This window comes from Oncorhynchus mykiss, chromosome 9, assembly GCF_057628025.1.
Source record: "Oncorhynchus mykiss isolate SJ-2025 chromosome 9, ASM5762802v1, whole genome shotgun sequence".
Lineage (NCBI taxonomy): Eukaryota > Metazoa > Chordata > Actinopteri > Salmoniformes > Salmonidae > Oncorhynchus > Oncorhynchus mykiss.
The window spans coordinates 77,898,127-77,924,898 of record NC_143030.1 but is presented as its reverse complement, the minus strand read 5'-3'; the positions used below and the strand labels follow the sequence as shown (position 1 = coordinate 77,924,898).

The 26,772-nt window shown below is 51.4% G+C and overlaps 1 protein-coding gene across 15 annotated transcripts in view; it reads right to left on the bottom strand.

Annotated features, from left to right (window-relative positions):
* The window catches only part of rerea (arginine-glutamic acid dipeptide (RE) repeats a), a 338,328-nt gene that overhangs the window by 137,208 nt on the left and 174,348 nt on the right, over window positions 1-26,772 (bottom strand). The window contains exon 1 of one of the 15 annotated variants that reach the window (XM_090185465.1): window positions 3,777-3,923. The exons of 13 other annotated variants lie outside the window; for them this stretch is intronic. The gene's annotated coding sequence lies outside the window, so the exon portion shown is untranslated. Of the gene's footprint in view, window positions 1-3,776; window positions 3,924-26,772 lie in introns of those variants that run through there. One more of the 15 variants, XM_090185464.1, reaches the window with a different exon arrangement.

Sequence of the window (26,772 nt, the reverse complement as noted above, 5' to 3'; positions counted from 1 at the left end):
TGGATAGCTAACCACCTCGTTTCCCCCAAAACAAACACCACACACAGACTGAGCTGTCTGGCCCCTTGGCCCCATAATGGTCGTGAAGTTTCCTTTGTCCGATAGCTTGTGTAACACTACACTCTGCAACCACTGAGCCGTGCCAGCCACGGTAGACTGGCCGCCGTGTAGGACTGCACCATCATAAAGGACGGGGGGGGGGGGGGGGGGGGGGGGGCAGGCTTAACCCCAGAGGTGAAAGGGGAACACAGCTCTGCACCAGGGAGCTGCCTTTTTGACATTCACTAGCTCTGTGAATATTTTCTTGACAAACCCAAGAGCAACTGGATTCAAAAATAACTTTTTTTTATTATATTTACTTAACACACTACGTGGTTATTACAAGACACCAGAACATGGAGAGATGGAGTCAAAGGCTCCCCAGCAGCTCCCATGTGTCTGGAGTCAAAGGCTCCCCAGCAGCTCCCATGTGTCTGGAGTCAAAGGCTCCCAGCAGCTCCCATGTGTCTGGAGTCAAAGGCTCCCCAGCAGCTCCCATGTGTCTGGAGTCAAAGGCTCCCCAGCAGCTCCCATGTGTCTGGAGTCAAAGGCTCCCAGCAGCTCCCATGTGTCTGGAGTCAAATGCTCCCAGCAGCTCCCATGTGTCTGCAGCCAAAGGCTCCCAGCAGCTCCCATGTGTCTGCAGCCAAAGGCTCCCAGCAGCTCCCATGTGTCTGGAGTCAAAGGCTCCCCAGCAGCTCCCATGTGTCTGGAGTCAAAGGCTCCCAGCAGCTCCCATGTGTCTGGAGTCAAAGGCTCCCAGCAGCTCCCATGTGTCTGGAGTCAAAGGCTCCCAGCAGCTCCCATGTGTCTGGAGTCAAAGGCTCCCCAGCAGCTCCCATGTGTCTGGAGTCAAAGGCTCCCAGCAGCTCCCATGTGTCTGGAGTCAAAGGCTCCCAGCAGCTCCCATGTGTCTGGAGTCAAAGGCTCCCCAGCAGCTCCCATGTGTCTGGAGTCAAAGGCTCCCAGCAGCTCCCATGTGTCTGGAGTCAAAGGCTCCCAGCAGCTCCCATGTGTCTGGAGTCAAAGGCTCCCAGCAGCTCCCATGTGTCTGGAGTCAAAGGCTCCCAGCAGCTCCCATGTGTCTGGAGTCAAAGGCTCCCAGCAGCTCCCATGTGTCTGGAGTCAAAGGCTCCCAGCAGCTCCCATGTGTCTGGAGTCAAAGGCTCCCAGCAGCTCCCATGTGTCTGGAGTCAAAGGCTCCCAGCAGCTCCCATGTGTCTGGAGTCAAAGGCTCCCAGCAGCTCCCATGTGTCTGGAGTCAAAGGCTCCCAGCAGCTCCCATGTGTCTGGAGTCAAAGGCTCCCAGCAGCTCCCATGTGTCTGGAGTCAAAGGCTCCCAGCAGCTCCCATGTGGCTGTAGTCAAAGGCTCCCAGCAGCTCCCATGTGTCTGGAGTCAAAGGCTCCCAGCAGCTCCCATGTGGCTGTAGTCAAAGGCTCCCAGCAGCTCCCATGTGTCTGGAGTCAAAGGCTCCCAGCAGCTCCCATGTGTCTGGAGTCAAAGGCTCCCAGCAGCTCCCATGTGTCTGGAGTCAAAGGCTCCCAGCAGCTCCCATGTGTCTGGAGTCAAAGGCTCCCCAGCAGCTCCCATGTGTCTGGAGTCAAAGGCTCCCAGCAGCTCCCATGTGTCTGGAGTCAAAGGCTCCCCAGCAGCTCCCATGTGGCTGTAGTCAAAGGCTCCCAGCAGCTCCCATGTGTCTGGAGTCAAAGGCTCCCCAGCAGCTCCCATGTGTCTGGAGTCAAAGGCTCCCAGCAGCTCCCATGTGTCTGGAGTCAAAGGCTCCCAGCAGCTCCCATGTGTCTGGAGTCAAAGGCTCCCAGCAGCTCCCATGTGTCTGGAGTCAAAGGCTCCCCAGCAGCTCCCATGTGTCTGGAGTCAAAGGCTCCCCAGCAGCTCCCATGTGTCTGGAGTCAAAGGCTCCCAGCAGCTCCCATGTGTCTGGAGTCAAAGGCTCCCAGCAGCTCCCATGTGTCTGGAGTCAAAGGCTCCCCAGCAGCTCCCATGTGTCTGGAGTCAAAGGCTCCCAGCAGCTCCCATGTGTCTGGAGTCAAAGGCTCCCAGCAGCTCCCATGTGTCTGGAGTCAAAGGCTCCCAGCAGCTCCCATGTGTCTGGAGTCAAAGGCTCCCCAGCAGCTCCCATGTGTCCGGAGTCAAAGGCTCCCCAGCAGCTCCCATGTGTCTGGAGTCAAAGGCTCCCAGCAGCTCCCATGTGTCTGGAGTCAAAGGCTCCCAGCAGCTCCCATGTGTCTGGAGTCAAAGGCTCCCAGCAGCTCCCATGTGTCTGGAGTCAAAGGCTCCCAGCAGCTCCCATGTGTCTGGAGTCAAAGGCTCCCAGCAGCTCCCATGTGTCTGGAGTCAAAGGCTCCCCAGCAGCTCCCATGTGGCTGTAGTCAGTCTTTCTTCAACATGATGCCTGTAAACTGTACGCCACGACAAGAGGAGGAGGAATAAACCGGTTTCAACCTCTAGAGGAGGAGGTGGATGAACCAAACTTACTCCCCCGTTCAGTCCCCTCACCTCTGCTGCTTTAAAACAGGAAGGGTGTGTTTTCTTTCCCCATTTTCGACCACTCCGTGGCGGCTAACTCCTTCTCTCCCCCCCCGTTCTGGGTGTGACGTCACCAAGGCTGGCTGCCCCACTTGAACTGCTTGTCATTACACACACACACACACACACCTCGCTGTGTGATGTATAGCAGAAGTGTAAGCTGCGTTGGTTTGACCTCTCAGGGTTTAGGATCTACTTCCTGTTCCTTCCTGAGAGAAAGTCATAGATCCTGGGGAGAGGGCTGAGTCTGAGGAACGGCAGTAGAACCAACAGCCCTGTGGTCTGAGTCGGGGTGTTAAATCATGGGTTATGTTAATGTATAGCAGAAGTGTAAGCTGCGTTGGTTTGACCTCTCAGGGTTTAGGATCTACTTCCTGTTCCTTCCTGAGAGACAGTCATAGATCCTGGGGAGAGGGCTGTGTCTGAGGAACGGCAGTAGAACCAACAGCCCTGTGGTCTGAGTCGGGGTGTTAAATCATGGGTTATGTTAATGTATAGCAGAAGTGTAAGATGCGTTGGTTTGACCTCTCAGGGTTTAGGATCTACTTCCTGTTCCTTCCTGAGAGAAAGTCATAGATCCTGGGGAGAGGGCTGTGTCTGAGGAACGGCAGTAGAACCAACAGCCCTGTGGTCTGAGTCGGGGTGTTAAATCATGGGTTATATGTTACAGTAGAACTGTCCAACCAACTGACAGCTCTGTACAAAACTAGCCCCGATATGTTTCAAGCTGACCGCCATTGTCCCTGTTCCCAAGAGCTCCGAGGTCACCTGGCTAAACATCTTGTAGCTCTCACGTCAGTAATTATCACGTGCTTTGAAAGACTGGTGAGGCTTAAAATTAAAACACCCACCACCTGCCAAATGAGGGTAGATTTTGGCATTTGTGAGTAAAAATGTATTTTTTACCAGCAACGTTGGCAGGTGGTCACGGCTCCTCAGGGAGAACATTTCACTCGCATTTGTGTATAAACATAGTCAAGTATGATCACATTTACATTCATATAAACGCTGCAGTAGCTGTTTTTTTAAGTATTTCTGCCGTTTTGTTTCATAGCTGATAAATGAAATCTCACAGAGTCAAAGAACTAGTCATCCTATATAGTCTATTGCACCTCACGCTGCATCACTGCCTGGCTGGAAGAGTTGAGCTAAATGTTATTATTTAAATGTATTAAAAGCTATGCTCACAGGTGTAAAAGTTTACTTGAAAGGAACGTCGACTGAAGCGAGACTTTATCCTTGTGTTTCTTGGCTATTTACGTCGTCGAGTTCACAAGCTAGGATGTTTTTCCAATGTTTTGAGTTCGAACTGCTTGGGAGAGAAAATACTACCACACTTCCACGAGTCAGACTCTCTCTCACAGGCACAAAACATGACTCGTTGCGTTACCACGGTAACATCTTAAAGGGGCAGGTGAACATTTTTTGTCTGCGATACAGTATTTTGGTTAAAAGACCCGGGTCACAAAAGCTACTTGCAAGTAATACATGTACTGTTTTATAAACATTACAAAGCACGCTGATCTGTTTCTGTGTGTGTAATTTTAGCAACAAAAAAATAATAATCTGAGTGTTTGTTTATCTACCTACATTTCATGCCCTGGTGGTACCACTGATCACCGACGGCGATGAGTCAGCCTACAGGGAGGAGTGGTCAGACACTTAGCAGTGTGTTGCCAGGACAACAACCTCTCTCCCTCAAGGTCAGTATGACCAAGGATGACCAAGGAGCAAATCTTTTCAACCCCAGGAGGTTGAAAAGATTTGGCACGGGCACTCAAATCCTCCAAAGGTTCTACAGCTGCACCAGAGAGCATCTTGACTGGATACAACAACCCTTGTAACGGTAATCTCACCACTCTTGACCACAAAGTGCTACACTGGGGCAGAGCTCCCTGCAACCCTGGACCTGTACATCAGGCGGTGTCAGTGGAAGGCCCCGAAAAATAGCCAAAGACTCCTGGCATCCAAGCCATACACTGTTCACTCTGCTACCGTCTAGCATACAGTACCGTAGCATCAGCTCTTGGACAACCAAGCCATACGACTGCTAAATAGCCACTCTGCCGCCCCCCCCCCCACTCTGCCCTCTCCCCCCCCGTCCCCCCCGTCCCCCGTCCCCCATATTGGTAGTGAGTAGGAGTAGTGAAACAGTTGACAACACTCTACCTCTCCTCTCCTCTCCCAGGCAGGCTCTGACTAATGTTGATTACTCCTTTTCTCCCTGAAAATGCCTGTCTACAGATTACTCCTTTTCTCCCTGCGCCTGTCAACAAGAACAAATAGAGGGAAGGAGTGAGGACGGGGGGGTGAAAGGAAAGAGTGATAGGAGGGAACGGAGGGAGGGAAGGGAGGGAACGGAGAGAGGGGGAGGGAGGGAGGGGAGAGGGGGAGGGGGGGAAGGGAGGGAGGGGAGAGAGGGAACGGAGGGAGGGGAGAGAGGGAACGGAGGGAGGGGAGAGAGGGAACGGAGGGAGGGGAGAGAGGGAAGGGATGAAGGGAACGGAGGGAGGGGAGAGGGGCAAGGGAGGGAACGGAGGGAGGGGAGAGGGGCAAGGGAGGGAACGGAGGGAGGGGAGAGGGGCAAGGGAGGGAGGGAAGGAACGGAGTGAGGGGAGAGGGGCAGGGAGGGAGGGAACGGAGGAAGGGAGGGAACGGAGGGAGAGGAGGGAAGGGAGGGGAGAGGAGGGAGAGGAGAGAGGGAAGGGAGGGAACGGAGGGAGAGGAGAGAGGGAAGGGAGGGAACGGAGGGAGAGGAGAGAGGGAAGGGAGGGAGAGGAGAGGAGAGGGGGAAGGGAGGGAACGGAGGGAGGGGGAGGAGGAGAGTCCCAGTACTGTCAAGATTGTGCCTCAGAGGGTGTCTCTCTCACTGCCTGTATGTGTGTGTGCATCTGTGTTTCTCTACCTGAGCTATTTAGATATTAAACCTTGTGTCACATAGAACACACCCAGCCCATCTGTCAGCTCTAGTTATATTGTATCTGACTAGCCTGGACACAGTGACTGCTGCACGGGGGGGATTTTCTACTGTAGAAAATGATCACCACCCCCCTCCCTCTATTTTCTAGCTAACACCCTTAGAGAGACACACATTCAATTGACTCTTGTGCTGCACCACCTGACAGAACAAAACATCTCTTCGCTTCTTGTCTTTCAGGCAGCAGGGGATGATGGGGAGAAGGAGGAGGGGATAGAGGGAGGTGGGGGAGAAGGAGGAGGAGGGGGAGAAGGAGGAGGTGGGGGAGGGGGAGAAGGAGGAGGTGGGGGAGAAGGAGGAGGGGATAGAGCGAGGTGGGGGAGAAGGAGGAGGAGATAGAGCGAGGTGGGGGAGAAGGAGGAGGAGGGAGGTGGGGGAGAAGGAGGAGGAGGGAGGTGGGGGAGAAGGAGGAGGAGGGAGGTGGGGGAGAAGGAGGGGATAGAGGGAGGTGGGGGAGAAGGAGGAGGAGGGGATAGAGGGAGGTGGGGGAGAAGGAGGAGGGGATAGAGGGAGGTGGGGGAGAAGGAGGAGGAGATAGAGCGAGGTGGGGGAGAAGGAGGAGGAGGGAGGTGGGGGAGAAGGAGGAGGAGGGAGGTGGGGGAGAAGGAGGGGATAGAGGGAGGTGGGGGAGAAGGAGGAGGAGGGGATAGAGGGAGGTGGGGGAGAAGGAGGAGGGGATAGAGGGAGGAGGGGGAGAAGGAGGAGGGGATAGAGGGAGGAGGGGGAGAAGGAGATAGAGGGAGGAGGAGAAGGAGGAGGGGATGGAGCGAGGTGGGGGAGAAGGAGGAGGGGATAGAGCGAGGTGGGGAGAAGGAGGAGGGGATAGAGCGAGGTGGGGATAGAGTGAGGTGGGGGAGGAGGAGGGGATAGAGCAAGGTGGGGGGGAGGAGGAGGGGATAGAGCGAGGTGGGGGGGGGGGGAGGAGGGGATAGAGCGAGGTGGAGAAGAAGGAGGAGGGGATAGAGAGAGTTGGGGGAGGAGGAGGAGGGGATAGAGCGAGGTGGGGGGGGATAGAGCGAGGTGGGGGGAGAAGGAGGAGGAGATAGAGCGAGGTGGGGGAGAAGGAGGAGGAGGGAGGTGGGGGAGAAGGAGGAGGAGGGAGGTGGGGGAGAAGGAGGGGATAGAGGGAGGTGGGGGATAGAGGGAGGTGGGGGAGAAGGAGGAGGAGATAGAGCGAGGTGGGGGAGAAGGAGGAGGAGGGAGGTGGGGGAGAAGGAGGAGGAGGGAGGTGGGGGAGAAGGAGGAGGAGGGACGTGGGGGAGAAGGAGGGGATAGAGGGAGGTGGGGGAGAAGGAGGAGGAGGGGATAGAGGGAGAAGGAGGAGGGGATAGAGGGAGGTGGGGGAGAAGGAGGAGGAGATAGAGCGAGGTGGGGGAGAAGGAGGAGGAGGGAGGTGGGGGAGAAGGAGGAGGAGGGAGGTGGGGGAGAAGGAGGAGGGAGGGGTGGGGGAGAAGGAGGAGGAGGGAGGTGGGGGAGAAGGAGGGGAGAGAGGGAGATGGGGAGGAGGGAGGTGGGGGAGAGGAGGCGGGGATAGAGGGAGGTGGGGGAGAAGGAGGAGGGGATAGAGGGAGGAGGGGGAGAAGGAGGAGGGGATAGAGGGAGGAGGAGAAGGAGGAGGGGATAGAGCGAGGTGGGGGAGAGGAGGAGGGGATAGAGCGAGGTGGGGGAGAAGGAGGAGGGGATAGAGCGAGGTGGGGATAGAGTGAGGTGGGGAGGAGGAGGGGATAGAGCGAGGTGGGGGGGAGGAGGAGGGGATAGAGCGAGGTGGGGGGGAGGAGGAGGGGATAGAGCGAGGTGGAGAAGAAGGAGGAGGGGATAGAGAGAGTTGGGGGAGGAGGAGGAGGGGATAGAGTGAGGTGGGGGAGGTGGGGGAGGAGGAGAGGATAGAGCGAGGTGGGGGGGGGATAGAGCGAGGTGGAGAAGAAGGAGGAGGGGATAGAGAGAGTGGGGGAGGAGGAGGAGGGGATAGAGTGAGGTGGGGGAGAAGGAGGAGGGGATAGAGCGAGGTGGGGATAGAGCGAGGTGGGGGAGGAGGAGGAGGAGGAGGAGGAGGGGATAGAGGGAGGTGGAGGAGGTGGGGATAGAGGGAGGTGGGGGAGGAGGGGATAGAAGGAGGTGGGGGAGAAGGAGGAGGGGATAGAGGGAGGTTGGGGAGAAGGAGGAGGGGATAGAGGAAGGAGGAGGGATGTTGAGGAGGAGGCGATAGAGGAAGGAGGAGGGATGTTGAGGAGGAGGCGATAGAGGGAGGAGGAGGGATGTGGAGGAGGAGGGGATAGAGGGAGGTGGGGAGAAGGAGGAGGGGATAGAGCGAGGTGGGGATAGAGCGAGGTGGGGGAGGAGGAGGAGGAGGGGATAGAGGGAGGTGGAGAAGAAGGAGGAGGGGATAGAGAGAGTTGGGGGAGGAGGAGGGGATAGAGCGAGGTGGGGGAGAAGGAGGAGGGGATAGAGCGAGGTGGGGATAGAGCGAGGTGGGGGAGGGGGAGGAGGAGGAGGAGGAGGAGGGGATAGAGGGAGGTGGAGGAGGTGGGGATAGAGGGAGGTGGGGGAGGAGGGGATAGAAGGAGGTGGGGGAGAAGGAGGAGGGGATAGAGGGAGGTTGGGGAGAAGGAGGAGGGGATAGAGGAAGGAGGAGGGATGTTGAGGAGGAGGCGATAGAGGAAGGAGGAGGGATGTGGAGGAGGAGGGGATAGAGGGAGGAGGAGGGATGTGTAGGAGGAGGGGATAGAGGGAGGAGGAGGGATGTGGAGGAGGAGGGGATAGAGGGAGGAGGAGGGATGTGGAGGAGGAGGGGATAGAGGGAGGAGGAGGGATGGAGGAGGGGGGATAGAGGGGGGAGGGGGTAGAGGGATAGAGTGAGGAGGAGGGGGTAGAGGGATAGAGGGAGGAGGAGGGATAGAGGGAGGAGGGAGGGGATAGAGGGAGGAGGGGGTAGAGGGAGGAGGGGGGTAGAGGGAGGAGGGGGTAGAGGGAGGAGGAGGGATAGAGGGAGGGATAGAGGGAGGAGGGGGGGGTAGAGGGAGGAGGAGGGGGGGATAGAGGGAGGAGGGGGTAGAGGGAGGAGGGGGGAGGGGTAGAGGGAGGAGGAGGGGGGTAGAGGAGGAGAGGGGGGTAGAGGGAGGAGGATGGTGAGTCATATAGAGCTCTTAGATAACTAATTGAGATCTCCTTCCTGTTTTTCTGAACCCATTAAGCTGACTGCTGACTGTGTGCTGCTGTAATCACATTCAGAATAACAGTCAGCCACACACACACACACACTGATACACACACACACACACAAATCACAGCACTCCAGATGATCACTTGCTTTGTGACCACCTCTTTCTCCCTCCCCCCCGCTTTCTCCCTCTCCTTCTCTCCCCCTCCCCCTCCCTCTCTCCCTCCCTCCCCCCCCTCTTTCTCCCTCCCCCCTCTTTCTCCCTCCCCCCTCTTTCTCCCTCCCCCCCTCTTTCTCCCCCCCCCCCCTCTTTCTCCCTTCCCCCCTCTTTCTCCCTTCCCCCCTCTTTCTCCCTCCCCCCCTTTCTCCCTCCCTACACAGAGAACAAATAGATAAACACAAGGAGAGGAGCTATAGTCAGATTTGGAGGGATAAGTGTTCATGTCTGAATGAAGGCTAGAAAGCAAAAGTGGTTGATATTTTACTCAAATGCTTGTCAACCTAGTTGCCTACGAGGACCACTAACCAGATACACTAAGTGGTCGTCACAGGCAATTACCGTCACAAGAAGAACTAAGGCGAGATCACAATGTCAACCCGGTCGCGTGTGGAAGAGGTGCCATAATATGTGGTATTCATAGCTCAGTCACAGAGATGCAGTCCTCTTATGGAAGGAATAGAAGTTTGTAAGATGTTCCCTTCAAATGTGTATCATACAGACGTACATAAAGCATATGTCAGTGAGCGGTGTGGTCATTATCGTCATTATGGTCATTATGGTCATTACCGTCACACAAGAATACTAATACTGAGGCTTTGCACACACTGACCGTAAACAGCACCAGTCATAACTCCCAGTGTCTCAGTGGTCTACCCAACGCCGCGCGTTCCACCCAACGGCGCGCGATCCACCCAACGCCGCGCGATCCACCCAACGCCGCGCGATCCACCCAACGCCGATCCACCCAACGCCGCGCGATCCACCCAACGGCGCGCGATCCACCCAACGCCGCGCGATCCACCCAACGCCGCGCGATCCACCCAACGCCGATCCACCCAACGCCGCGCGATCCACCCAACGCCGCGCAATCCACCCAACGCCGCGCGATCCACCCAACGCCGCGCGATCCACCCAACGCCGCGCGATCCACCCAACGGCGCGCGATCCACCCAACGGCGCGCGATCCACACAACGCCACGCGTTCCACCCAACACACGATCCATAAATTAGCATCCTCTGATCAGCTAATCTATCTGGGTGGGGAATGGAAGAGAGGGATGAAGGAGGATGAGGACGTAGTGGGTACTTAGCCACAGTCAGGGAGGATAAGGACGTAGTGGGTACTTAGCCACAGTCAGGGAGGATAAGGACGTAGTGGGTACTTAGCCACAGTCAGGGAGGATAAGGACGTAGTGGGTACTTAGCCACAGTCAGGGAGGATAAGGACGTAGTGGGTACTTAGCCACAGTCAGGGAGGATAAGGACGTAGTGGGTACTTAGCCACAGTCAGGGAGGATAAGGACGTAGTGGGTACTTAGCCACAGTCAGGGAGGATAAGGACGTAGTGGGTACTTAGCCACAGTCAGGGAGGATAAGGACGTAGTGGGTACTTAGCCACAGTCAGGGAGGATAAGGACGTAGTGGGTACTTAGCCACAGTCAGGGAGGATAAGGACATAGTGGGTACTTAGCCACAGTCAGGGAGGATAAGGACGTAGTGGGTACTTAGCCACAGTCAGGGAGGATGAGGACGTAGTGGGTACTTAGCCACAGTCAGGGAGGATGAGGACGTAGTGGGTACTTAGCCACAGTCAGGGAGGATGAGGACGTAGTGGGTACTTAGCCACAGTCAGGGAGGATAAGGACGTAGTGGGTACTTAGCTACAGTCAGGGAGGATAAGGACGTAGTGGGTACTTAGCCACAGTCAGGGAGGATAAGGACGTAGTGGGTACTTAGCCACAGTCAGGGAGGATAAGGACGTAGTGGGTACTTAGCCACAGTCAGGGAGGATAAGGACGTAGTGGGTACTTAGCCACAGTCAGGGAGGATAAGGACGTAGTGGGTACTTAGCCACAGTCAGGGAGGATGAGGACGTAGTGGGTACTTAGCCACAGTCAGGGAGGATAAGGACGTAGTGGGTACTTAGCTACAGTCAGGGAGGATGAGGACGTAGTGGGTACTTAGCCACAGTCAGGGAGGATGAGGACGTAGTGGGTACTTAGCCACAGTCAGGGAGGATAAGGACGTAGTGGGTACTTAGCCACAGTCAGGGAGGATAAGGATGTAGTGGGTACTTAGCCACAGTCAGGGAGGATAAGGACGTAGTGGGTACTTAGCCACAGTCAGGGAGGATGAGGACGTAGTGGGTACTTAGCCACAGTCAGGGAGGATGAGGACGTAGTGGGTACTTAGCCACAGTCAGGGAGGATAAGGACGTAGTGGGTACTTAGCCACAGTCAGGGAGGATAAGGACGTAGTGGGTACTTAGCCACAGTCAGGGAGGATAAGGACGTAGTGGGTACTTAGCCACAGTCAGGGAGGATAAGGACGTAGTGGGTACTTAGCCACAGTCAGGGAGGATAAGGACGTAGTGGGTACTTAGCCACAGTCAGGGAGGATAGGGACGTAGTGGGTACTTAGCCACAGTCAGGGAGGATAAGGACGTAGTGTATACCAGCGTGGTGTGGTTGTAGAGAGGTGTATACCGTGTGGTTGTAGAGGGGTGTCTGCCGCCGTGGTGTGGTTGTAGAGAGGTGTATACCAGCGTGGTGTGGTTGTAGAGAGGTGTATACCGTGTGGTTGTAGAGAGGTGTATACCAGCGTGGTGTGGTTGTAGAGAGGTGTATACCAGCGTGGTGTGGTTGTGGAGAGGTGTATACCAGCGTGGTGTGGTTGTGGAGAGGTGTATACCAGCGTGGTGTGGTTGTAGAGAAGTGTATACCAGCGTGGTGTGGTTGTGGAGAGGTGTATACCAGCGTGGTGTGGTTGTGGAGAGGTGTATACCAGCGTGGTGTGGTTGTAGAGAGGTGTATACCAGCGTGGTGTGGTGTCTATGTAACAGCGGCTGTTCAGGGCGGCGTCAGAGAGAGGGAGAGGCCTTGCTGTGTACACGCTGTCTGGTCAGTTTACTCAGGTAGTGGAGTCACAGCTGATTGGATTATTTATGAGTCCATGTCACACAATCACGTGTTGGGCTACATCCAGACTGTCATACCTTTATACCCATCCCTGTAATATTTAGCCCTAACATTTTATATATAGTGTCCGTACTAGTGGATACTGTGTGTGTGTGTGTGTGTGTGTGTGTGTGTGTGTGTATACATACAGTGCCTTGCGAAAGTATTCGGCCCCCTTGAACTTTGCGACCTTTTGCCACATTTCAGGCTTCAAACATAAAGATATAAAACTGTATTTTTTTGTGAAGAATCAACAACAAGTGGGACACAATCATGAAGTGGAACGACATTTATTGGATATTTCAAACTTTTTTAACAAATCAAAAACAGAAAAATTGGGCGTGCAAAATTATTCAGCCCCCTTAAGTTAATACTTTGTAGCGCCACCTTTTGCTGCGATTACAGCTGTAAGTCACTTGGGATATGTCTCTATCAGTTTTGCACATCGAGAGACTGACATTTTTTCCCATTCCTCCTTGCAAAACAGCTCGAGCTCAGTGAGGTTGGATGGAGAGCATTTGTGAACAGCAGTTTTCAGTTCTTTCTCGATTGGATTCAGTTCTGGACTTTGACTTGGCCATTCTAACACCTGGATATGTTTATTTTTGAACCATTTCATTGTAGATGTTGCTTTAGGTCAACATTGGATCATTCAGAGGTCCTCACTGAACTTCTGGAGAGAGTTTGCTGCACTGAAAGTAAAGGGGCTGAATAATTTTGCACGCCCAATTTTTCAGTTTTTGATTTGTTAAAAAAGTTTGAAATATCCAATAAATGTCGTTCCACTTCATGACTGTGTCCCACTTGTTGTTGATTCTTCACAAAAAAAATACAGTTTTATATCTTTATGTTTGAAGCCTGAAATGTGGCAAAAGGTCGCAAAGTTCAAGGGGGCCGAATACTTTCGCAAGGCACTGTACATACACACAGTATCCACTAGTACGGACACTAGACTGTGGTGTGGAGGTATTAATCAGGGGGAACAGAATGCGTCTCATCACAACAGAAGCGCAACGTTGTTTGGCCAACAGCCACTCGTACGCTTACAATGAAAAGACAGCTACTACTGTTTTGCTTTAAGATAAACTTGCAACTGGAGAAAACCTACAAGGTGAGGTTTGAACCTGCAGTGGGGCTGATGGACGGGAGGTTTGAACCTGCAGTGGGGCTGATGGACGGGAGGTTTGAACCTGCAGTGGGGCTGATGGACGGGAGGTTTGAACCTGCAGTGGGGCTGATGGACGGGAGGTTTGAACCTGCAGTGGGGCTGATAGTTGTGAATCTGCAGTAGGGCTGATAGATGTGAACCTGCAGTAGGGCTGATAGATAGGAGTGAATTTAAAGGATTCTACTGTAGACAATTACCTGCTTCAGCTGCCTTTGTCAGGGATGTGAGGGGGTATGACTGTTCACCTGCAGTGTGTGTGTGAGTAAAGGGGAGAGATCAGGGCTGTGCTTGTCCTCCCAGTGTCACTATATCAGATCACTTTCCCCCACCCCTCCCCCTGTGTGATCGGCATGTATAAAATGAGGATGTGTGATAGCTAGCTACAGACACTCAGGCTATAAAACAGGGCGGGTTATTACTGATAAAACCCTTCTCTTAACAACCCGCATCTTCATCATCATCATCATCACCATGGCAGCCCATACATTATCACCGCTCCGCCCGTTCACCACAACCAATCAGCATGCGGCTATGTAGACGCCAAGCAAACAATACCCAGCAGACTAGGGAAGGGGAGGGAGGAGAAGGATGAGGGAGGAAGGTAGAGATGGGTGAGGGAGGAAGGTAGAGATGGGTGAGGGAGGTAGAGATGGATGAGGGAGGTGGAGAGGGATGAGGGAGGTGGAGATGGATGAGGGAGGTAGAGATGGATGAGGGAGGTGGAGAGGGATGAGGGAGGTGGAGAGGGATGAAGGAGGTGGAAATGGATGAAGGAGATAGAGATGGATGAGGGAGGTAGAGAGGGATGAGAGGAGGAGGAAGGTAGGGGGAAACCTAGTCAGTTGTCCAACAATGTATTCAACTGAACTTTGTCTTCTGCATTTAACCCAACCCCTCTGAATCAGAGAGGAATGAGAGGATGAGGAAAGGAGAGAAGTAGAGAGGGATGAGAAGATGAGGGAAGGAGAGAAGTAGAGAGGGATGAGAGGATGAGGGAAGGAGAGAAGTAGAGAGGGATGAGAGAATACTAAGAGAACACTTCACGTGGTGACTGACACAAAGATGGTTTACCTCCTACAGCTGGACTTCTATTGTCAGCACAAGGTGCATCTGTGTAATAATCATGCTATTTAATCAGCTTCTTGATAGAGGGGAGGAGGGGCCGGCTAGAGGGGAGGAGGGGCCAGCTAGAGGGGAGGAGGGGCTGCAGTCCTATGGTGCTGGAACAGTGGTATTCAAGCGGGGACCTCATTTTTTTCCCCACCAGAATTTCTCGTGGCCCATCGCACATTTAACGGCACAACCTTTAAAAAATTTACATTTACGTTTTTACATAATTTGTTTTACCGTAAATTAATTTAATCTCTTAAAGTTAGAACTACTCATTTTCTTACATGTTTTACTATTTTCTACATTGTAGAATAATAGTTTAGACATCAAAACTATGAAATAACACATATGGAATTATGTAGTACCAGCCTCAGAAATTGCAGCCCAAATAAATTCTTCACAGAGTTCAAGTAACAGAAACCTCTCAACAACAACCGTTCAGAGGAGACTGCGTGAATCAGGTCTTCATGGTCCAATTGCTGAAACCACTACTAAAGGACACCAATAAGAAGAACAGACTTGTTTGGGACAAGAAACAAGAGCAATGGACATTAGACCAGTGGAAATCTGTTCTTTGGTCTGAGTCCAAATGTGAGATTTTTTGGTTCTAACCGCCAGGTCTTTGTGAGACACATGGAGGTGATGGTGTTTTGCTGGTGACACTGTCTGTAATGTATTTACAATTCAATGCACACTTACCCAGCATGGCTACCACCGCATTCTGCAGGGATACACCATCCCATCTGGTTTGGGCTTAGTGGGACTATCGTTTGTTTTTCAACAGGACAATGACCCAACACACCTCCAGGCTGTGTATTGGCTATTTGATCAAGAGGGAGAGTGATGGAGTGCTGCTTCAGATGGCCTGGACTCCACAATCACCTGACCTCAACCCAGTTGAGATGGTTTGGGAAGAGTTGGACCGCAGAGTGAGGGAAAAGCAGCCAACAAGTGCTCAGCACACGTGGGAACTCCTTCAAGACTGTTGGAAAACTATTCCACGTGAAGCTGGTTGAGAGAATGCCAAGAGTGCGCAAAGCTGTCATCAAGGCAAAGGGTGGCTACTTTGAAGAATCTAAAATTATATTTTGATTTGTTTAACACTTTTTTGGTTGCTACATGATTCCATATGTGTCATTCCACAGTTTTGATGTCTTCGCTGTTATTCTACAACGTAACAAATAGTACAAATAAAGAAACCCTTGAATGAGAGTAGGTGTTCCCAAACTTTCGACTAGTACTGTATACACTCAAGAAAAATAATTGTTTAAATTATCTTTCTCAAAAATGTTTGTATATTGTCCCATACAATAATCTGTACTCAATCTGTACTTGTTTTTTTGGCAACACCACTGCAGTTCCCCCTCAAACCCTTTTGGGTATGCGACCCCCGACTTTGAATACCACTGTGCTTGAGCCAGGAGAGGAGAGAGCTGGAGGAGAGGAGAGAGCTGGAGGAGAGGAGAGAGCTGGAGGAGAGGAGGAGCTGGAAGAGAGGAGAGAGCTGGAGGAGAGGAGAGAGCTGGAGGAGAGGAGGAGCTGGAAGAGAGGAGAGAGCTGGAGGAGAGGAGAGAGCTGGAGGAGAGGAGAGAGCTGGAGGAGAGGAGAGAGCTGGAGGAGAGGAGGAGCTGGAAGAGAGGAGAGAGCTGGAGGAGAGGAGGAGAGGAGAGAGCTGGAGGAGAGGAGAGAGCTGGAGGAGAGGAGAGAGCTGGAGGAGAGGAGAGAGAGAAAACTGACAACATGTCAGAGCGACAGACATTATGGAGCTGGGCGACTATTTCAGACTAGGGTGTGTGTGTGGTGTGGTGTGTGTGTGTGTGTGTGTGTGTATATGTGTGTGTGTCTTGCCATGCAGCAGCTAACCCCTGACCCAATGCTGTATCATAATTGCAACACAAACGTCTGCCCAGGGGAGAACAGAAAGAAAAATGAGTCCCAAATGGCACTGTATTCCCTGTATAGTTCACTACTTTTGACCAGGGCCCATAGGGCTTCCCATAGGGCTTCCCATAGGGCTTCCCATAAGGCTCTGGTCAAAAGTAGTGCACTATTTAGGGAATAGGGTGAATTTTGTGTTTTTTGAACACATGCAGACTCTGTCGTTTGTTTCTGTCCAACATGATCACTATCTACGATCTCCCTCAGTCACTGCAGTCTCACACTGCCTCTGATCTCTGGCCCTTAATTCAGACAGCAGTTTTAAAACGAGACCTAAAGGTCACCACAGCCACACAGATATAACTGAGCTGCTCATCAAAGCTTTAAATCCCCTTTAGTTCATCCCTTCATTTTCCCTCCCATCATCCTCCCATCCCTCCCTTCATCCTCCCCTCCCTCCAGTCATCCTCCCATCCCTCCCTTCATCCTCTCATCCCTCCAGTCATCCTCTAACCCCTCCCTCCAGTCATCCTCTCATCCCCCAGTCATCCATCCAGTCGTCCTCCCATCCATCCAGTCATCCTCTCATCCCTCCAGGCATCCTCCCATCCCTCCAGGCATCCTCCCATCCCTCCAGTCATCCTCCCATCCCCCCAGTCATCCTCCCATCCCCCCAGGCATCCTCCCACCCCCCCAGGCATCCTCCCATCCCCCTAGGCATCCTCCCATCCCTCCAGGCATCCTCCCATCCCTCCAGTCATCCTCCCATCCCCCCAGGCATCCTCCCATCCCTCCAGTCATCATCCCATCCCTCCAGTCATCCTCCCATCCCTCCAGTCATCCTCCCATCCCTCCAGGCATCCTCCCATCCCCCTAGGCATCCTCCCATCCCCCTAGGCATCCTCCCATCCCTCCAGGCATCCTCCCATCCCTCCAGTCATCCTCTCATCCCTCCAGTCATCCTCTCATCCCTCCCTCCAGTCATCCTCTCATCCCTCCCTCCAGTCATCCTCTCATCCCTCCCTCCAGTCATCCTCCCATCCCTCCCTCCAGTCATCCTCCCATCCCTCCAGTCATCCTTTCATCCCTCCAGTCATTCTCTCATCCCTCCAGTCATCCTCTCATCCATCCAGTCATCCTCTCATCCATCCAGTCATCCTCCCATCCCTCCAGTCATCCTCTCATCCCTCCAGTCATCCACCCATCCCTCCAGTCACCCCCTCATCCCTCCAGTCATCCCCTCATCCCTCCAGTCATCCCTCCAGTCATCCACCCATCCCTCCAGTCATCCTCTCATCCCTCCAGTCATCCTCTAACCCCTCCCTCCAGTCATCCTCTCATCCCCCAGTCATCCTCCCATCCATCCAGTCATCCTCCCATCCATCCAGTCATCCTCTCATCCCTCCAGGCATCCTCCCATCCCTCCAGGCATCCTCCCATCCCTCCAGTCATCCTCCCATCCCTCCAGTCATCCTCCCATCCCCCCAGGCATCCTCCCATCCCTCCAGGCATCCCTCCAGTCATCCACCCATCCCTCCAGGCATCCCTCCAGGCATCCTCCCATCCCTCCAGGCATCCTCCCATCCCCCCAGGCATCCTCCCATCCCTCCAGTCATCCTCCCATCCCTCCAGTCATCCTCCCATCCCTCCAGTCATCCTCCCACCCCCCCAGGCATCCTCCCATCCCTCCAGGCATCCTCCCATCCCTCTAGTCATCCTCCCAGTCATCCTCCCATCCCTCCAGTCATCCTCTCATCCCTCCAGTAATCCACCCATCCCTCCAGTCATCCTCTCATCCATCCAGTCATCCTCCCCTCCCTTCATCCTCCCCTCCCACCCGACATCCTCCCATCCCTCCAGTCATCCTCTCATCCCTCCCATCATCCTCCCATCCAGTCATCCTTTCATCCCTCCAGTCATCCTCTCATCCATCCAGTCATCCTCTCATCCATCCAGTCATCCCGCAGACCTGTTTTGCTTGTTGCCACACTGATTATTGAGCTGGTCATAGATGGACCCCCCCCCACCCCACCCCCCCTCTCTTAACCTCTGCAGTACAGGGGAGGAAATTGCATCGGTCCTCAACCAAACAACCTCATCAATATCACACACACACTGTTTAGGCCAGTAAGTCGTCACTGGGGTACTTTATCTAATGGCCTGTGAATCCAATTACCTGTTGAAGAGCTGAATGCTGCCATAAATCGCTTCTCTCACACAACACAAGACAGTACGGGGACCCGGCCGCTAGCACGGGGACCCGGCCCCTAGCACGGGGACCCGGCCGCTAGCACGGGGACCCGGCCCCTAGCACGGGGACCCGGCCGCTAGCACGGGGACCCGGCCGCTAGCACGGGGACCCGGCCGCAAGCACGGGGACCCGGCCGCTAGCACGGGGACCCAGCCCCTAGCACGGGGACCCTGCCCATAGCACGGGGACCCAGCCCCTAGCACGGGGACCCAGCCGCTAGCACGGGGACCCAGCCGCTAGCACGGGGACCCAGCCCCTAGCACGGGGACAAAGCCCCTAGCACGGGGATCCAGCCCCTAGCACAAGGACACAACCGCTAGCACAGGGACCCAGCCGCTAGCACAGGGACCCAGCCGCTAGCACAGGGACCCAGCCCCTAGCCCAACCTCCATTAGAACCAGCCTACTCCTGACTATAACCTCCCTTAGAACCAGCCTACTCCTGACTATAACCTCCCTTAGAACCAGCCTACTCCTGACTATAACCTCCATTAGAACCAGCCTACTCCTGACTATAACCTCCATTAGAACCAGCCTACTCCTGACTATAACCTCCCTTAGAACCAGCCTACTCCTGACTATAACCTCCCTTAGAACCAGCCTACTCCTGACTATAACCTCCCTTAGAACCAGCCTACTCCTGACTATAACCTCCATTAGAACCAGCCTACTGCTGACTATAACCTCCATTAGAACCAGCCTACTGCTGACTATAACCTCCCTTAGAACCAGCCTACTCCTGACTATAACCTCCATTAGAACCAGCCTACTCCTGACTATAACCTCCATTAGAACCAGCCTACTCCTGACTATAACCTCCCTTAGAACCAGCCTACTCCTGACTATAACCTCCCTTAGAACCAGCCTACTCCTGACTATAACCTCCCTTAGAACCAGCCTACCCCTGACTATAACCTCCCTTAGAACCAGCCTACTCCTGACTATAACCTCCCTTAGAACCAGCCTACTCCTGACTATAACCTCCATTAGAACCAGCCTACTGCTGACTATAACCTCCATTAGAACCAGCCTACTGCTGACTATAACCTCCCTTAGAACCAGCCTACTCCTGACTATAACCTCCATTAGAACCAGCCTACTCCTGACTATAACCTCCATTAGAACCAGCCTACTCCTGACTATAACCTCCCTTAGAACCAGCCTACTCCTGACTATAACCTCCCTTAGAACCAGCCTACTCCTGACTATAACCTCCCTTAGAACCAGCCTACCCCTGACTATAACCTCCCTTAGAACCAGCCGACTCCGGGAAGGCAACATGCACTTCAGGAAAGGTTTCCGGCTACGCCATACAGAAGCTATATGGTTGACTATCTATATTTCATGAGATGAACGCACTTAAACTAGAGGCAACGGGGAGGTTGGTGGGGGGGGGGGGTCTCAGAGTGGGGCTGCTGATATATACACAGCCCTGAGACATCGTCTGTCTGCTGAGAGACAGACACACACAAGAGGATAAAGAGGGAGAGAGAGAGGGGATTTGAGCAGCAGGGTTTAGCAGTCAAGACAAAACAGCATGAAATCAATCCCCGGCAATATCTTGCCCACCAGGCTACTGCACACCCTCACAAACACTTCCTTTTACTCACATCTATTATCTCTTTCCTCTCATCCATCTGCCTCTACGCCTTGTTTCCTGCTCTCTCTTTTAGCCATGCCTCACTTTCTATCCCTTCTGCCCCCCCCCCCCCCCACCACCCTTCCTGAGTGTGCGCCGTGTGAGTGACGTTGAGCTCGTCACCACCTCCCCCATCCCTCCGTGGACAAACTCATTTGCCCATATTGGCCACCCCAGTCTCTGTCCTTCACTCATTCTCCCCTCCCCTCCTCCTCTCATTCCCTCCCCTCCTCTCATTCCCTCCCCTCCTCTCATTCCCTCCCCTCCTCTCATTCCCTCCCCTCCTCTCATTCCCTCCCCTCCTCTCATTCCCACCCTCCCCCTCAACAGACCACAGAATCTTTTGCCTTATGATCTCAGTCTTTCACGTGTCTTTTTGCCAACTCCAGGTGTGCTGTCATGTGCCTTTTTCTTAGGGGTGGCTTCTGGTCTGGCCACCCTCCCATAAAGCCGCCCCACCCCCCATGGAGTGATTACAGTGTAGAAGCGACTCCGGGATGCTGGCCTTCTAGGCAGAGCTGCAAAGACAAAACTATATCTCAGACTGGCCAATAAAAATAAAATATTAAGATGGGTAAAAGAACACAGACACTGGACAGAGGAACTCTGCGTAGAAGGCCAGCATCCTGGAGTCACCTCTATACTGTTAACGCTGAGACTGGACAGAGGAACTCTGCCTACAAGGCCAGCATCCCAGAGTCACCTCTTCACTGTTGACGTTGAGACTGGACAGAGGAACTCTGCCTACAAGGCCAGCATCCCAGAGTCACCTCTTCACTGTAGACATTAAGACTGGTGTTTTGCGTGTACTATTTAATGAAGCTGCCAGTTGAGGACTTGTGAGGCGTCTGTTTCTCAAACTAGACACTAATGTACTTGTCCTCTGGCTCAGTTGTGCACCGGGGCCTCCCACTCCTCTTTCCATTCTGGTTAGAGACAGATCGCGCTGTTCTGTGAAGGGAGTAGTACACAGCATTGTACGAGATCGTCAGTTTCTTGGCAATTACTCGCATGGAATAACCTTAATTTATCAGAACAAGAATAGACTGACGAGTTTCAGAAGTAAGTACATTGTTTCTGGTCATTTTGAGCTTATAATCAAACCCACAAATGCTGATGCTCCAGATACTCAACTTCACTTCAACTTCTAAAGAAGACCAGTTTTATTGCTTCTTTAAATCAGAACAACAGTTTTCAGCTGTGCTAACATAATTGCAAAATGGTTTTCTAATGAATCAATTAGCCTTTTAAAATGATAAACTTGGATTAGCTAACACAACGTGCCATTGGAACACAGATGGTTCCTGATAATGGCCCTCTGTACGCCCATGTAGATATTCCATTAAAAAAAAATCAGCCGTTTCCAGCTCCAACAGTCATTTACAACATTAACAATGTCTACACTGCATTTCTGATCAATTTGATGTTATTTTAATGGACAAAAAAAAGGTGTTTTTCTTTTAAAAAACAGGGGCATTTCTAAGTGACCCTAAACTTCTGAACAGTAGTGTATATATATATTAATATATATTTTTTTTTACAAAGACAGCATGAGGGATTTAAACAGTTCTGTTATTTTCTTGACTGTCTCCATCCACAACCATTGGTTAAATGGTTATAAGGTAATCATCCCAGCTCTACACACAACACACCACTCAGAAGGACAGGTAATCATCCCAGCTCTACACACAACACACCACTCAGAAGGACAGGTAATCATCCCAGCTCTACACACGACACACCACTCAGAAGGACAGGTAATCATCCCAGCTCTACACACAACACACCACTCAGAAGGACAGGTAATCATCCCAGCTCTACACACAACACACCACACCACTCAGAAGGACAGGTAATCATCCCAGCTCTACACACAACACACCACTCAGAAGGACAGGTAATCATCCCAGCTCTACACACGACACACCACTCAGAAGGACAGGTAATCATCCCAGCTCTACACACAACACACCACTCAGAAGGACAGGTAATCATCCCAGCTCTACACACAACACACCACTCAGAAGGACAGGTAATCATCCCAGCTCTACACACAACACACCACTCAGAAGGACAGGTAATCATCCCAGCTCTACACACAACACACCACTCAGAAGGACATTTCATTAGACGCCGTCCTGTGCAATACAATTATCTGGAAGGACTACCCGGCTGCTACCCAACAAGCTTAAAGGGATGAGGTGGTCTGATAATATAACTACACTTATTATTAAAACACTGTTAAAGGGATGAGGTGGTCTGATAATATAACTAGACTATTATTAAAACACTGTTAAAGGGATGAGGTGGTCTGATAATATAACTAGACTTATTATTCAAACACTGTTAAAGGGATGAGGTGGTCTGATAATATAACTAGACTATTATTCAAACACTTAAAGGGATGAGGTGGTCTGATAATATAACTAGACTATTATTCAAACACTGTTAAAGGGATGAGGTGGTCTGATAATATAACTAGACTATTATTCAAACACTGTTAAAGGGATGAGGTGGTCTGATAATATAACTAGACTATTATTCAAACACTGTTAAAGGGATGAGGTGGTCTGATAATATAACTAGACTATTATTCAAACACTGTTAAAGGGATGAGGTGGTCTGATAATATAACTAGACTATTATTCAAACACTGTTAAAGGGATGAGGTGGTCTGATAATATTACTAGACTATTATTCAAACACTGTTAAAGGGATGAGGTGGTCTGATAATATAACTAGACTATTATTCAAACACTGTTAAAGGGATGAGGTGGTCTGATAATATAACTAGACTATTATTCAAACACTGTTAAAGGGATGAGGTGGTCTGATAATATAACTAGACTTATTATTCAAACACTGTTAAAGGGATGAGGTGGTCTGATAATATAACTAGACTATTATTCAAACACTGTTAAAGGGATGAGGTGGTCTGATAATATAACTAGACTTATTATTCAAACACTGTTAAAGGGATGAGGTGGTCTGATAATATAACTAGACTATTATTCAAACACTGTTAAAGGGATGAGGTGTTTATTTTACTTTTAATATATTATACTAGCCCATTACACCAACAGTGAAGAGAACGGTTATATTCAATTATTTCCCTTAAAGTGTGCACCCACCCACACACACACCACACCACACACACACACACAGGGAGGCTGAATGTAGACAGTATACATCACTCCAGTTGAAGAGCGACGGTGAAACAATGGGATCTGTGTCTGTCAAGCTGGGACACAGATGGCACCAATATAATGTGAATACCGCCCCTTGGCTATTCTCCTGCTGTCAAACACACCATAGTCCTACGATCCTATTGAAACCCATCCTACGATTCTATTGAAACACACCATCGTCCTACGATCCTATTGAAACCCGCCCTACGATTCTATTGAAACACACCATCGTCCTACGATCCTATTGAAACACACCATCGTCCTACGATCCTATTGAAACCCATCCTACGATTCTATTGAAACACACCATCGTCCTACGATCCTATTGAAACACACCCTACGATTCTATTGAAACACACCATCGTCCTACGATCCCTATTGAAACCCACCATCGTCCTACGATCCTATTGAAACCCACCATCGTCCTACGATCCTATTGAAATACACCCTACGATTCTATTGAAACCCACCATCGTCCTACGATTCTATTGAAACACACCATCGTCCTACGATCCTATTGAAACCCACCATCGTCCTACGATTCTATTGAAACCCACCATCGTCCTACGATTCTATTGAAACCCACCATCGTCCTACGATCCTATTGAAACACACCCTACGATTCTATTGAAACCCACCATCGTCCTACGATTCTATTGAAACACACCATCGTCCTACGATTCTATTGAAACCCACCATCGTCCTACGATTCTATTGAAACACACCCTACGATTCTATTGAAACCCACCATCGTCCTACGATCCTATTGAAACCCACCCTACGATCCTATTGAAACCCAACATCGTCCTACGATCCTATTGAAACCCAACATCGTCCTACGATTCTATTGAAACCCAACATCGTCCTACGATCCTATTGAAACCCACCATCGTCCTACGATTCTATTGAAACACACCATCGTCCTACGATCCTATTGAAACCCACCCTACGATCCTATTGAAACCCGCCCTACGATCCTATTGAAACCCGCCCTACGATCCTATTGAAACCCACCCTACGATCCTATTGAAACCCACCCTACAATCCTATTGAAACCCAACATCGTCCTACGATCCTATTGAAACCCAACATCGTCCTACGATTCTATTGAAACCCAACATCGTCCTACGATCCTATTGAAACCCACCATCGTCCTACGATTCTATTGAAACACACCATCGTCCTACGATCCTATTGAAACCCGCCCTACGATCCTATTGAAACCCACCCTACGATCCTATTGAAACCCACCCTACAATCCTATTGAAACCCAACATCGTCCTACGATCCTATTGAAACCCAACATCGTCCTACGATTCTATTGAAACCCAACATCGTCCTACGATCCTATTGAAACCCACCATCGTCCTACGATTCTATTGAAACACACCATCGTCCTACGATCCTATTGAAACCCGCCCTACGATCCTATTGAAACCCACCCTACGATCCTATTGAAACCCAACATCGTCCTACGATCCTATTGAAACCCAACATCGTCCTACGATCCTATTGAAACCCAACATCGTCCTACGATCCTATTGAAACACACCATCGTCCTACGATCCTATTGAAACCCGCCCTACGATCCTATTGAAACCCAACATCGTCCTACGATCCCATTGAAACCCAACATCGTCCTACGATCCTATTGAAACCCAACATCGTCCTACGATCCCTATTGAAACACACCATCGTCCTACGATCCTATTGAAACCCGCCCTACGATCCTATTGAAACCCAACATCGTCCTACGATCCCTATTGAAACCCAACATCGTCCTACGATCCTATTGAAACACACCATCGCCCTACAGTCTATGGGACAGCCGGTTGTGATAGTCCCTCCCTCACCCTTCAAAAGGAAACCACTCAAAGTACTTAAATAAAAAAAATGTTTGATAAAGCTGAAAAAATATGTGCAGAAATATTGCACGCCAACGGAGAGCAGTTCAGGGGTTTTCTATGAGCAGCCCTGTAGAATGACGTCTATAGGGGCATCTCCATAGAGCACCATCAAGACCGTTAGATGGAGGGCTCTGACAGAGGACAGGATCTACTCTGAAGGTTGCATCCATGTTGAAAGCTAATGGCTGTAGGAGTAAAAACCTCCTCTAGTCACCAGTATAAACTGATTGTGTTACTCACTGATCCATACAGAGAAGGGGGGGGGGGGGTGCTTATTGTGTGTGTGTGATTCTGAGGTCCCCTAAGTGTGTGTGTGTGTGATTCTGTGGTCCCCTAAGTGTGTGTGTGTGATTCTGTGGTCCCCTAAGTGTGTGTGTGATTCTGTGGTCCCCTAAGTGTTTGTGTGTGATTCTGTGGTCCCCTAAGTGTGTGTGTGTGTGTGTGTGTGTGTGTGTGTGTGTGTGTGTGATTCTGTGGTCCCCTAAGTGTGTGTGTGTGTGTGAGAGATTCTATGGTCCCCTAAGTGTGTGTGTGTGTGTGTGTGAGAGAGATTCTGTGGTCCCCTAAGTGTGTGTGTGTGTGTGTGTGTGTGTGTGTGTGTGTGTGTGTGATTCTGTGGTTCCCTAAGTGTGTGTGTGTGAGAGATTCTGTGGTCCCCTAAGTGTGTGTGTGTGTGTGTGTGTGATTCTGTAGTCCCCTAAGTGTGTGTGACTCTGTGGTCTTCTCAGTGTGTGTGTGTGAGATTCTGAGGTCCCCTAAGTGTGTGTGTGTGTGTGTGTGTGTGTGTGTGTGTGTGTGTGTGTGTGTGATTCTGTGGTCTTCTCAGTGTGTGTGTGTGTGTGTGTGAGATTCTGTGGTCTTCTCAGTGTGTGTGTGTGATTATGTGGTCCCCTCAGTGTGTGTGTGTGATTATGTGGTCCCCTCAATGTGTGTGTGTGATTCTGTGGTCCCCTAAGTGTGTGTGTGTGATTATGTGGTCTTCTCAGTGTGTGTGTGATTGTGGTCTTCTCAGTGTGTGTGTGATTGTGGTCTTCTCAGTGTGTGTGTGATTGTGGTCTTCTCAGTGTGAGACAGAGAGAGCGAGACAGAGCGACAGAGAGACAGAGAACCCTGCCTCGTCTGTCCTTGTCCTGTCAGAAGGATTTTGAGTAAAAACAACAACATTACATCTAAAAGGGGACAGCATTAAATAAGTTTTAGACCAGAGATATTAAACGAGAGAAAGCGAGAGGGAGAAAGCGAGAGGGAGAAAGCGAGAGGGAGAAAGCGAGAGGGAGAAAGCGAGAGGGAGAAAGCGAGAGGGAGAAAGCGAGAGGGAGAAACGGTTATTAACGGAGCTGAGCCAGTGTTTTCACTACCGACTAATAGCCTACGTGGAATCATTTTCAATCTGACAAAGTAATTCTGCCTAGATTAAGGTGCTCTGTGTTTAACAGATAAACCCCTCAGCTTTGAATGACATCATCGCTGTGAGTGACTAAGTGTCCAGGCAGAAAGCCTTTTACAGCCGTTTCTACCATAGACTGCCTCCCTACAACGGCCATTTTGATTAACGTTCCTCAATGAGGTGTGGTATGAAGCTCCTCCTCCCAGCTACACACACTTGAAATAGCACTGAAGGAGGCAGCATTTATGCCAGTCTTTATAATGACATTAGGTTATTAACCAAGTGCAGGAGTCTGCTCAGCCCCCCCCCCCCACTTCACATCACATCTACAATTTAGTCAGACGCT